The sequence below is a fragment of the Bombyx mori genome, chromosome 21 (assembly GCF_030269925.1).
Source record: "Bombyx mori chromosome 21, ASM3026992v2".
NCBI classification, from domain to species: domain Eukaryota; kingdom Metazoa; phylum Arthropoda; class Insecta; order Lepidoptera; family Bombycidae; genus Bombyx; species Bombyx mori.
The window spans coordinates 9,895,136-9,909,966 of NC_085127.1; the positions used below are offsets into that span (position 1 = coordinate 9,895,136).

Sequence of the window (14,831 nt, forward strand, 5' to 3'; positions counted from 1 at the left end):
GGTTACTGAAGCCATAGACATCTACAACGTAAATGCGCCACACACCTTGAGATATAAGTTCTAAGGTCTCAGTATAGTCACAACGGCTGCCCCACCCTTCAAACCGAAACGCATTACTACTTCACGGCAGAAATAAGTAATCATTTACATTTAATTCAATTTACAGTAACATAAAATATTCCTTGCTCCTATCTAGATGTAAATAAATACAAAATAAATATTAGTTAGCTCAATGTGTGATTTCGTATATAGCGCTATTAATAACATTATCCTGACAGATGGATTATCAAAGACGAATTACGCATTAAACACCCTTGTTCACAAGCGGAACGAACACTCAATTATGTCTCACTTCCACTATCAAAGGGAGGAGTTAAGACTCGCAATTATGACGTAATCTATACATGTATAAACATAAATAAAATTGGAGTGTCTGTTTGTAATATTGAAATAATCGTTTTTTACTACATGCATATGAATATATACACCAAAATAACATTTTTTTAAATTTTGTTTGTCTGTCTGTCTGTGCGTCTGTTTGTTCCGGCTAATCTCTGGAACGGCTGGACCGATTTTGAGGAGACTTTCACTTATAGGTAGCTGACGATATAAGGAGTAACTTAGGCTACTTTTTTTAGACTAGCTTCGCGCCGCGGCGTCACCCGCGGTACGACAATAACCGCGTGTGACATCGTTGGACTCTGCTATCAATAACTAAATTTAATGTTTCCGAAGCGAAGTGAGGGCGAGTCGCTAGTAATTTTATAAAACTGAATATTATTTAATTCACATTAATTGGAAACCGGTCACGTATTATATTTTTTTTTTTATTGCTTTTATGGGTGGACGAGCTCACAGCCCACCTGGTGTTAAGTGGTTACAGGAGCCCATAGACATCCACAACGTAAATGCGCCACCCACCTTGAGATATAAGGTCTCAGTATAGTTACAACGGCTGCCCCACCCTTCAAACCGAAACGCATTACTGCTTCACGGCAGAAATACGCAGGGTGGTGGTAATTACCCGTGCCGACTCACAGAGGTCCTACCACCAGTAATTACGTGATTCAAACTAAAAAATTAAGACGATTCAGGTGTTTTTTATTTATTTCAAATAACTATATAAAAAGTGTGTGTGCTTATAAAGTGTTGAGCACACATAACACAGCAGAAATACCTTATGTGGGATCGTTAAACGTGGAATGTTTACAAATTTACATTGCGAATTCCTTGACCGTACTCAAATTTTAATATACGTGCATTTCTATGTAACACAGCTCTACTACTTCTTAATGCAAGTAAATTTTGGGATTCTTGTCGTTTTTGTTTTAATACAAAACCACAAAAATATGTCGCAAATGATGTTATTTTGCCTAACGCGCTCTCTTTTAATCGTTGTGTTGAAAATAAATTAGATATTCATCGCATATCGCTTATGTACGCCCGTGGAAGATTACCCTAATGCAAGAGAGCTTAATCTACGTGCGAGTAATTAAGGCTTAAGTAATTATTGTTAATCTCATTAGTGGTAGTATCGATGTTGAATAATTAAATAGTTAGCTCGTCTGTATAGCATGAACAATTAAAATTGGTTTTTCAAATTAATTTTAAACGAGCTTCGATTAAATAATTTTACTGTCTTTAAATACAAGGGCTTGGAACTGACTGGATTAAGTGGTCTATTAAAAAAAAAAAAAATTTAAAGCTCATGTCTGATTGGCCATGAGTGGCTAATTCTTCAAATTTAATTTGGGATTTTTTAATTAAGATTTTATAAAGTATTTCGCTTGCCTAAATTTTAGGTTTTGGTTCTTTGATTGGAATTTGTAACGTGTCTTTCCACTTCTCTGATACTGAAGATATCAAAATTTTTCTTCAAAACTCTAGATTGCGGATAAAAAATGTTTACCCAACTAGTTGCGATGCAATTTTCATTAATTGTTCGAAATAAAAATACAAAAAAAAAGGAATCTTTTACGTTAAACTTTCATAAAATAAAAATGTATAAATATATTCTTAAAGTTATGATGGAAAAGTTTTATCATAAAACGGCTCCCAAGACAACTGTTGCCACGGAGAAAATAATATTAAAATATGAATCTAAAGTAAGAACGTAAGACAACACTTTTAAATTTCTAAAAAGCAATGTGGCAGTTTTGTTTCGTTTTTAATAAAAACTTATAAACACTATTATTTATTGGATGAGATTTTTAGTTTTTGTGAGTTTGTGATAATTATATGCTACAGCCATAAAACTGTAGTAAAACCCGTCAAAAGCGTTTGTAACGTTGATAACTTATCTATTTGAAGTCGTCGTGGCCCAAAACGTCCGGTGCATTCGTATCTAGTGATGCACCGGTGTTCGAATCTCGCAGGTGGGTACCAATTTTTCTAATGAAATTGAAATACGTAGTTAATAAATGTTCATGATTGACTTCCACAGTGACGAATAACATTGTGTATTAAAAATCAAGCCCGCAAAATTATAATTTACGTAATTACTGGTGGTAGGACATCTTGTGAGTCCGCGCGGGTGGGTACCACCCTGCCTATTTCTGCCGTGAAGCAGTAATGCGTTTCGGTTTGAAGGGTGGGGCAGTCGTTGTAACTATACTGAGACTTTAGGACTTATATCTCAAGGTGGGTGGCGCATTTACGTTGTAGATGTCTATGGGCTCCAGTAACCACTTAACATCATTCATCTAAGCAATAAAAAAAAAGATAGCTGAGAAAGACTAAAAAATTGAATAAAAAGTTAATTTATAATTGTGCATTTAGAATAAAATTTGCGTTCATTTTAACTGGAAGCGTTTTCACGAAATCGAAATTCACCATGAACGCCGATGATAAAAAAGTATTTAAAAGTCCTTTGACGTTCGTTTAGAGCCGCAGAATGTTTTGAATAATTTATTTATTTGTTGGCTGAATAATTTACTCCCAACGGATACTAAAAAATAGCGTAATGTTATAAATCTTCTCGCATGAAAAAAAAACACGTGTGGCACTTGGGAACTGCCGCGGTCAAACTATTGCATAGCATTTTATCAACTTATGCATTTATAATTACACAATGATAATTTAATATTAAAACAATAATAAAACAAGACCACGCTATATTAAACATTAATAAAAGCAAAACATTAACTGTCCCCTTCACACTCATAAGCTGGACCGCACGAGAGAGAGATGGGCAGACTTTTCATGATGCGCATGCAGTGTGACGTCACGCCACGCGCTTATTTACAAACACTACACAAGCGCAACGTGTGAATGTGTTGAACGCGAGCTACATAGTAGGCGTAGTGTGAGTATCAGGTTATTTTCGTTACGGAATTTCTGGATTCAGTCGCCGCGCTCAAAGCCCGCGATAAAATCTATGCAATAGCTTAAACCTATTATTGTGTATTATAGAAGTGTAGTTTTCGTGATTTGGGTTTTCATTTCGATTCGAAATTGAGTTTGTAACGTAACGTTATGAAGTAAATCGTAAATGTAGCTTTGTTATGGAATATTAGTTTTCAGACTTCGAGTCTTTTAAGATTTAAAATGCTGTTGTACTCTTTTATTTGATACAATAGTTTTTGTTCTTACTACATTGGTTATAGCAGTCGCTTGAAATCTCCAGTATAAAATTTATGTAAAACTACTGAAAATAGCACAGAGACACTTACTTGTTACGTTATTGAGTGAGAATGTTTTATTATACAAGGTAGTAAACAATTAGATTGGATATAGTTGACAGACTTTTATTTACCAAGAAAACAAAAACCAATATAAACCCTCCGACTGTTCATGGTTCGAAAGAATTATGCACTAATACATTTGTCGGTAGATCGTATAAGGTACCAAGATACGAAGTTCTCGATGGGTTAGTATTTTTAATGGTTGATTTAAGTCCCATTTATCGTACCTTTAAAGATTTATTTATTTATTTTCCTTACTAAAGATATCAATTTGTAATATTAAGTCAATTTTGTGGCTATTTTAAACTAAAATTTGCTCGTGAAATTTGTTAGCGATAGAAACTTGTTTGATGTGACAGCATTATCATTCATGGTCTTCATTCAGCTAAGATGTTGTCTACTAAGAATTAATTAAAATGTTTATTATCATTTGTTGAAAGTGTATTATTGAAAGTAAATTACTAAAAATATACTTTTTCAAGGGTACTTCATTAGCCCTTTCTAAACTATTAACTGATAAATCCAGGCCGTGATCAGCACTTTTCATTATTTTGAAGACTGTACTCATCCTTTACTGATGACTTCTAAATAATTACACTAGAACGAAAATAATAAAAATATCAAAATCTTTCATTGTTAGATTAAAATCTTTACGAATTTCATGAAAACACACGCTGTGAGCACTAGTAACGCTTTCGACACAATCTCATAGTATTAAACAGGTTTATTTCAAATAAAATATTAAAGAGACATTTCAGAGAAATACCTTTTATGCAATGGTGATTCTTATTTCGAAAATTGTCAGGGGGATACTCACCGTGTATTGATCCGTCAATAAAAACTCATAGAATAAAAGTCAACGAAGGTACTAGTAGTTGTTTCGTAAGAAAGTTTGAACAAGTCACGTCTTTTAATCTCTTGGGACTTAGTAGATCAACTCAATAGTTGATGTCGAACAAATTGGGACAGAATTGACTACGAGTGATTTTAGGAAATAAAACAATGTTATTTTCTCATGTGAAATAGATGGGATTGTAAGGTTTTAATGTAGGTCTCTATGTTTATCGTTGCATACTTTTCTAAAATAATTGAACAGAAATTTATCAATACATTGAAAATAATGATTAGTAGATTATTGCCTATTTAAGTTTGTTTGTTGTGATGATATTTATTTGAACATAATTATTTTACGAACAACATTTAACGTAACACCAAGTCCCATTTTGAGTACATTTTTTGTGAAATACTTATTTAAATTAAGACGTACCTGTTATCCATGGGTGATGTATGTTTTTTTATTGCTTCGATGGATGGACGAGCTCACAGCCAGTGTGAAGTGGTTACTGGAGCCCATAGACATCTGCAACGTAAATGTGCCACCCACATTGAGATATAAGTTCTAAGGTATCAGTATAGTTACAACGGCTACCCCACCCTTCAAACTGAAACGCAGTATCCGCCTGCAGGATTCGAATACCGTTGCATCGCTCAACACGAATGCACCAGACGTCTTATCCTTTCGGCCACGACGACTCCAAATGTGTATGTGTGTATGTGTATGTATGTATGTTTTATGGTATCAATTGCTAAGGAAACTTGAGTCCTTAGAGTTTTCGGTAGCTAAATTGCAAGGCGGTTGCGGGCCGGTGGTCTGCACTCCAGAACTCGTGTATTCCAACGGCTATCAGTTCCTGGACAGATATGACCAGTCCATTGTCACTTCAACTTATGTGTTGAGTTCTGTCGGTAGCTGTGGTTGTCTGGCGAATGATTTCATACCGAAATATAAATAGTTGTATTATAAGAGTATCGCGTTTGCAATAACCGCCCTAATTTTTATTCTACCATCTTCTCGTGACGTATCGTGCGAACGAACGGAAGAAGATGGCGGAGAGAGAAGAAGAAAGTGTAAAATAAAAACTTCAATAGCAAAAAAAATAACTAAATTAATTTAGATAAGCTAGCGTAACTATTAGGCATAGTCAAACTAGTTGATACTTTTTCAAATTGTTCGTGTTGTGTCATAAATATCTTTTATAACCTATTTAATTATTTTTTATTTTCATGACAAAAAAAGAGGGTGATATGATGGATATTTTTTTGCTTAGCTTGAGAATATTCGTGGTTTATGAGACCTATCCAATAACTTTATTTTTATGGAACCCATCGAAAATTGCCGTTACGTGCTCTGACTAAATAAGATGAGAGAACCATATGCCGGGATCTTAATGTGAAAATAGGCCGAATACTTGTTTGTTTGATATTTGATATTATATTTTAGCGTTAAAGTGTCGGCAATGAAAATTTAATTAAATATTAAAATAATAAGAATTAAATTAAATATTAAAATAAGAATAATTAAAAGCTAAGACCAATATTTTTCAATGCCGAAAAGTGAACATACTTTCACAAACCAATTTGAATGCTGTTTGCTTTGGTACTTAAAATAAATTCAAATGAGACTTCTAGTGGATATTTTGGCTAGACCGAATCTCGGTTAATTTGAAATTTTATTCCTAACGGAGCTCTTAGACATCTTCACAATGTAAATGCCGTCACTCTTGAAGCATGAGAGTCACAATTCCATTGCATAATGGCTGACCGGGTCCTCAAACGGGTTAGGAAAATATCTTTATGAGGTCAATACATTACTCTAATTAGAAATTACGCAAATTTAAAGATTATGCTGGTTCCATTTGACTTCAAGAAATTCACTTGATTTTGTCTAATATATTATTATAATACCTACATATATATAGTATATGTGTTTATGTATTTGTATGTATATGTACATATATATATATATTTATAATTATGCATTGTATGTATGTATTTCTGTATATGTGTATTTGTAATTTAATATTAATTTCATGTAACTATACTGAGACCTTAGAACTTATATCTCAAGGTGAGGTTCGCATTTACGTTGTATATGTCTATGGGCTCCAGTAACCGCTTAACACCAGGTGGGCTGTGAGCTCGTCCAACTATCTAAGCAATATATAAATAAATAATGATAATTACACCTACCATTATTTAGTCTGCACTACTTTTGGTTGACTGGTAGACAATGCCTTAAGCATGAAGTTCGCAAATGTAAATTTTATATGAAGTGTAATAAATAAATTAAATAATTAAATTTACAATTTTTTTTTATTACTCTTAGCGCTCAAATATATTCAGGGCAATATAAAAATTAAACTGTTTTGCTTCGTAAGCCTATCTATTGCCTATCTATTGGTAGAGAAAAAAAAGGATTTTTTATTTCATTAATTTGAACTTCATAAAAATTCTCTGCAATTTTCTGCGTTAACAAAGTTACAATAAAACGAACTTCTGCTATCGAATTTTGTGTACATAAAATCGGCACGTTGATTCCGAGTCAAGTATGCAAATTCGGTTTCGCTCTATAAAAACGACGTGGATTGGATTAATATTGGACGAACGAACGCAGCGATGCTCCACCTCGATTGCAATAAGTAATTGAGATTAAATACGAATGATTTTTGATTGCAAAATAAGCCTCTCACTAAATTTGATCTCAATTATTTTTCTGATTCGTTGGGATTGATTTCTAAAGTTTATTTATTTATTTAGATTTCTAGCAAAGCAAATATATTACTAGTGGAAGGACAATACGAGTTATTTTTAAAAGAGCGACAAAGAGTTAGCTCAATCTGTGTTCTGCCTCAATTACAGGGAAGAACATCGCGATTCCGATCCGGTGGTAGATTCCGAGAAGTACTCCTCTTGCTAGTGTTAGCAAATTGTTTCTGGTTGAGCCCGTGAGCTCACCTACTAGTTCGCGCGTGGATAGAATACCCCCTTAGGCTACCGGCCAATAGGTAGAGAAGAAGGTGCATTCCTAGAAAGCAAAGCGATTTAAATAGGGTCGTGGTTTTAGATACCAACCAAGCTTATGAAGTTTAAGACACATCTTTATCACACATCTGGTTTTTACCCATTTTTTATATTTCTTCTAAGTTATGTTATATAGATTAGCTATTGACGTAAGTGTTCATTTAAAAATTGTCCCATACATATTTATTAATCATTGTAATTATTAAATTTACAATAAGAAAAGTCGCAAACAATTATATTCAACCTTATTACTCTAAAAACATTTATAGAATTTTATTACGTACTAGGAGTAAATTTGTTTTGTTTTAAACACATTACAACTGTTTTGTTGTGTTCAACGTCAGGACAAGTTAAATAAGGTATTGTTGTAATTCACGTAGGTACTTTCGTAACATTTTCCACTGTTTAAATGCTTAAGTACGAGAACTACAATTGTGATTGTCAACTTTGTACCCTATATTCTATTCAACGGAAAATTTCATTAAACTTCGGGTTAAAGATATTCTTTATTTTCAAAATAATTACATAAATTCACTTAAATGAGAACATTAAAATAATTATAATTAATTCAGATCGTGCAGTACATGACAATAATTTATAGTAACAACATGCGGTGCTATGACAATTATTTAACAAAAACTATAAAGATTATTTTCTTAAAATGTATAAACAGGGTAGATTACCACAGAAGCGAGGTAAGTACAACGATCGCCTCAACCAGCCTTGAACTAAACCGCTAGCATCTCAGTTTGTTTATCGAATAAAAGAAATGACTGTATCCGGAACACGTTTCCGATAGTTACTGTACAAATCTTCAATTGAACATAAAAACCGGGAATACAGTTCAAAAAACTTTATTTTTTATGGTGGTAACTTTACTGGTGGTAGGACCTCATGTGGGTCCGCACGGGTAGGTACCACCACCCCGCCTATTTCTGCCGTGAAGCAGTAATGCGTTTCGGTCTGAAGGGTGGGGCAGCCGTTGTAACTATACTGAGACCTTAGAACTTATATGCAAAGGGGGGTGGCGCATTTACGTTGTAAATGTCTATGGGCTCCAGTAACCACTTAACACCAGGTGGGCTGTGAGCTCGTCCACACGTCTCAGCAATAAAAAAAAAGTCTATCAGAAGTAATTCAACATTAGCGAAAACGAGTTATTACTATGACAACGTAACCAAAATTGATATCAATTATCATATTATTCCATATTCCTTCACTGTTTATCAGTCGAAACGGTAAAATTATTCAAATAGCAAGCAGTTTCCGTTAAACGCTGCTATTTCGCGTTCATAAACTGAATATCATAATATGTATGATTATAACAACTGAATGTAGGTAGGTACACATATAGAATAACCGTACGTTTGTTCCGCAAGTGGCTATGTGAGTTAATTTCTTGAATAATAAAATAATTAGATTCACTGTAGGTTTACAGTTGATCGAAATTGATGTTAGTTTATCTATATATTAATACGTGAAGCAAAAACTTTGTATCCCTTTTTTTTACGGAAATTGCGCGGACGGAGGAGTATGAAATTTTCCACACTTATAGAGAATATAGAGAAGAAGTGCACAATGCAAATATTTTTTTAAAATAATTCATAAAAGATACATTAAATCAATAAAGAAAACAGTACACACCCTACATACCATGTATTTGACGCACACACGCATGCATACCAATTATTTTCAAACTTTTGTTCTTGACGTCTGTTGTCAAATTGAGAATAGATTAAATATTGTTTCTTTGTAAATATTTTTTATAGTGTAGTCTTGGCGAAATTTGTGATTATAGAAGTGTAAAATACAATCCTATTAGTGTACAAACTTACAATTCCAATTAATTATAATAGTCGAATTTCGATTACTGCGAGACCTCTAGTCTTATTAATTCCCTATGACAGTTAATTACAGAGTACAATTTTAATTCCTCTTCTAAACCAGAGGGACTCAAAGTATGGCTGGTGTTAAATAGTATTGGAGCCCATAGACGTCATTACGGGAATTCCACCTCCCACCTTGAGATATGAGATTGAACTTTCAATTGTATTGTACAACGGTTGTCCCACCTTTCAAGCCAGAAAGCATGACGGCTTCGCGGCAGAATTAGTCAGAATGATAGTGATATATGGCAGTGAAAGTGCTAATCACAGGTTTATTATGTTAATTTCATTAAATATAGGTATAATGAGGCTTCGAATGTTTTTGATTTTGTGATCACCACGGACCTCTAAGCTGGTATATATGGATATTTGGAAAAACACAATACTACGATTAGTCGAATATAATCGTTTTTGGGAGACGAAACTTCAAAGGGAACAAACGACTTCAAGCAATTGTAAAAGTCAATTTATTTATTACAATTTTGATCGTATAAAAGTCCAGTAAATAAAAAGCCACTGTAATTGCGTTGCTGAAAATAAGCGTCGAACGGTCGAACGATGTAGACAGGTAGACAAATTTCAGGGGAAATAATTCATTATTTTCCCCCAACAATACATTAAGGTATGTTCCAAGTTACAGACTTTAAGAAGCTTGAAAAAAATAGTGATTTAAAAAAATTGTTCAATGGCTTCACTTCGGAAACATCTCAGCTTAAAATTAAAATTTTTGTGCATGGTTTATTGTTTCCTCAATGTACATATTTTTTATTTCTGTATCGTAGTAATTTAATTTATTAGTATTGTTACGTGTTGGGGCTCGGGATAAATAAAACTTTCACCGAAGTACAAATAATATTCTATTTAACACTTAAAACACTTTACAATTCGCAATACACTTCTTCCGCTTCACTTCAGGTGATCCATTCGCTGTTTCGCTTCGAGTATATCCGATTACTAACTGCCTTCGTGTCATCTCTGCAACGCGTTTATAGTCGACACGACAAGTCTACAATTATCGAGAACATTCCCGGTAGGACGAGTCGTTTCGACATGTGTTTCCGCTATTTAACAATAAATGGCGTTACACTTCTCGAGCGTTATCGATATTACTAGTTCTTTTGATATTCGTTTCTGCTATTTGATGACAGATGGCGTTATTCTTACCGGCGTACCAGTATTAGAATTATTAATGTATAAAATTTTATGTAATAAAAGTAGAAGAGATTTCATATTATCTTGTTGTATTTAGAAAAAATCACTATTTCACTATTAATAAGGCTATGTGACTATTAATTCTGACATATACTGAAAACCTTCTTCTTCTTCCTCCCTTTACCCCACATTATGTGGAGTCGGCTCTACTTGTCCACCTATCATGCTGCATAAGGATTTCGCAACAGTCTTACGACCAGCCGCCTGTCTGATGTCAACCCACCTCGGTATATCTCCTGTAGCATATCTATTGCAACGTGCACATTTTTCCGTTACATAATTTGCTGTTTCTTTTACATTTTTGATTTTATGATTTACATTTTATTCAAGTAAGCATTTACACTAAAATTTAGATTTTCAAATACCAAAAAGATAAGAATATTACTTTTTTTCGTTTTTGTTCACATACTGAAAACCATTATTTAGGAATAAAATTATTTAGTTATAGTTTTGAATAAGTAGCCTATAACTTGGACCAACCACCTATTATTACCTTTTGCAACGTAATATTACTGAACTGTCTCTGTCTTGGACGGTGATTGGTTATAATATTCACACCTGCGGCGACAGCCTCCAGCAGACGGAATAGATAATGGACGTGATTATATCACAAGTAAGCTCCTTTGTGGTATACAAATAACTTGTAACTTTAGTTGATTATATTAAAGTACATAAATGTATAAATTGAAGCGTTGTAACTTGTTTGAAAATTTTCGTCAATTTCCAATTAAAGTACGTTATTAAGATCTACCGATTTAAAGTTAACATATTTGTATCTAGTTACATTTGTTTAAATTTCTCGCTAGAAAATCGATTAATAAATAAAAATAGCTTGGAGTACCGAGTCTCAACATGACTATTCGCTTTTAAAATGTACCGCAAAACCATTAGTTTACCATCTTACTTTCGATTAAACTCGATCCTAAAAGCATTTCCGAGCGCGGGAAGTCATATCGACTATCCCGTTGCAGTTAATCCGACAGGCCACACTAACTCCTCCGCTAATAAACAGAGCTCTATTGTGAAATGGCTAAAACCCTTTTTACGAGGTCGTCAGTTTAGCTAAGAGCAAATGAAGTTGAGATAAAACTGAGATTAACTCGATGCTTTTACCCATTCTATTGTAGATCGTAAGATATTTGACTATAACCAGAATTGCGCTAGCGATATTTTCATGATAGGCTGGCATATAGTATAGTTCAAGTCGCGAAGATCTTTCCTTTATCATGCCCCGCAAACTAGTTAAAGGCTAGCAAGAATTTCTCAATAAGTTGCTAAGGTTGATTTGCTCTATTAACTACTAAATCGATACACAAAAAGAACATTTTTACTGGTGGTAGGACCTCTTGTGAGTCCGCACGGTTAGGTATTTCTGCCGTGAAGTAGTAATGCGTTTCGGTTTGAAGGGTGGGGCAGCCGTTGTAACTATACTGAGACCTTAGAACTTATATTTCAAGGTGGGTGGCGCATTTACGTTGTAGATGTCTATCGGCTCCAGTATGCTGTTAAAAGTGAGCCCTTAGAACTCATGTCTGAAGGTGGCGGCATTTACGTTGTAGATGTTTATGGGCTCCGATAACCACTTAACATCAGGTGGGCTGTGAGCTCGTCCACCCATCTAAGCATTAAAAAAAACATTAATTTCGTCTTTTTTTCACTATTTTGAAACAACAACACAATATTTTTTATATTTTAAATATACCTAATGTAATAATTGCAAAATTGGAAATTGGTCGACTTTGAGGTTTCAATTTAAAAATTATATTTCTTGCGTTTCATCTAACCGATTTAGGATTTGTTAATTTTATGTTAGAATACTGTTGATTATTGTTAGGTTAATATTTAAATCTAAACTTCCAAAATTTAATGCGTAAGATAAACACAAAACATTACGGAAAAAGGACGAGATTTTTCCGGCTGCAGCTTATTTGTTACATAAAGATAGCGAAGACGTCCACTCAAATCTTCAGAGAGCGTGATTTATGTGGGCCGTCACACAAAGGTGAGTTGTCAAGCCTCTGTCACAAATCAAGGCGCATTGTGAGTCCTGCGGGTTACCTTAGCGAATTTTATATAAGAACTTGCGATTGTAAGAAGCAGTGATAAAAACCCATAAGTATTTTTCCACTAAGTTTTACGTTCTTTTTTAAATTAATCCACAGCACATTTCGCTACGACGATCACTATTTGATATACAATACATATTATGTTTTTGAATAATTCGTGCATCTTTATATTCTGAATATTCTTTTTTTTTTATTATCAGAATTTAAATAACCAAATTAGTTCGTAACTTTTTAAGTTAGTAAGATATTTTTGTAAACAAAACCGTTAAAAATTCTTTTTTAATATCCTTACAAAAATAAATAATATATTATATTAACCCATCCATTCCAATATTTATTTAACTCGATATTATTAACAAAAAGTCAAATCAATATAATTTAACATACATCAACCCACACAGTAGAACAGATCTTCCAATGCGCTTGAAGGAGGCACAGTCCCCAAGATACTGGCTACGTATTATATTAACTATATTCGTAGCTTTATAACATACTCAATTGCAACTTTTTCATTCCCATCCTAAGCCTCCGAGTACACCTATTTGGTGTTTCTTTAGCCTTGAGTCGATGTTATCTAACTTTGTAAAATTACTTAAAAATGTGAAATAATAATTTTTTATGATAAATTACACGTAGGCCATTAACTTTTTATTACGCTGTAAATGTCTATGAACTATTCTGAGTTCTCAATCTATTGCATGCCCTTACGTCTTGTATTAAAAGTTTTTAAACAAAAACCGAAATAAAAAATAAATATTCTAATTTTCTTAATCAGTTTGTAGAGATATAAGGCTAACATTTCGTAAGGAGTCCATTTAAAATAAATAAAATAATGCTCACCATTGGTAGCCTAGTAATAATTTGTTAGATTTTTTTTAATAGGTACAGCTATGGGTAAAATTTGCTTTACCCGTTATCATTATCGCTCAATGGAAAGTAGCGTCTCGTGTTAAGATTCTACGTATTCACTTTATTTATAATATTAACTTTACAAGTCAGCACATTACATACGATTGAAAATTTTAATAGAACTTTAAATTTTTGAAGTTATACTTCTTTAGGCGCATTATGAAAAATTGATGAGAGTGAAATTTTACGATGCGCGCGCACCGTGACTCAAATTTAACAGGATGAAGTTTCCCACTAAACCGCTCATTACAATACGACCGACGTAACTTGGCGAGTCGGAATATAGCCGCAGGTGAACTTTCCGAACCGTACCGAGAATTACCGAATTTATACGATGTCAAGAAAAGGGAAGTCCAATATGCGTGCTTGAGGATGTTGTTTAATCGGTTTTTTTTCAAATTGATTAAAATTTAAAATAAAAGAAAAGAAATAAATTAAATAAAAATAAAGTATAACTTCTTACCCGCGTACATAATTACACGCACCCTTTTTTTATTTGAGTCATACATAATGACTACGTATTCTGATAAATCCACGTTAGCTTTAATTTCATTTTTTAGTATGGAGTTTATGTCCTATCTAAGCGTTGATTTATCATCTGGGTTCATAGATGTCACAACTCACCGATCTCAGATATCTTGTTTGACGTTTGATGAGTAATACATGACTGAATCATACACGAATATTCTTTGTTTAGAGATTATTTAAAAATAATCCTCATTTGTCGGAAGTTTTGTGAAACCGTCATCTATTGTAGGGGATGCGATAGTCATTATTATTTTTTCGAAGTTTCCTTTACGTATCGACGATTGGATTTTGTGTTTTCCGACAAAGGAATGTGATATTGTAACAAAAAAAATTGTTTACTTCCTCAAAAGGATTACACTGAAACAAATATTAGATTGTTGGCATTTTTCTTGACAGTAATAAGCAAAATGAATAGGTTTTTTTATTTAAATCCGAGTTCAGGGAAAAAAATGATCCTATCCATCAACAGTTTTGTTTTACACGCAATGATACCGAGTCTAGATTTCCTTATGTTTTAGTATGAATACTGAAAATATTTATACACGAACGAGACAAAAACAAGTATATATTTACAGCTGGATCCTGAAGCATAGTTGACAAGGATAATTTGAATAACGAGGGAGTCGAAAATAATAATTAGAATACATTAACGGCCGTCTGGTGTAGTGGTAAGTGACATGGTCACT

At 33.4% G+C, this 14,831-nt stretch overlaps 1 protein-coding gene across 1 annotated transcript in view; it reads left to right on the plus strand.

Annotated features, from left to right (window-relative positions):
- Positions 1-14,831, plus strand: part of LOC101743696 (protein unc-13 homolog B) — a 374,291-nt gene that overhangs the window by 129,772 nt on the left and 229,688 nt on the right. The window lies entirely within an intron of this gene.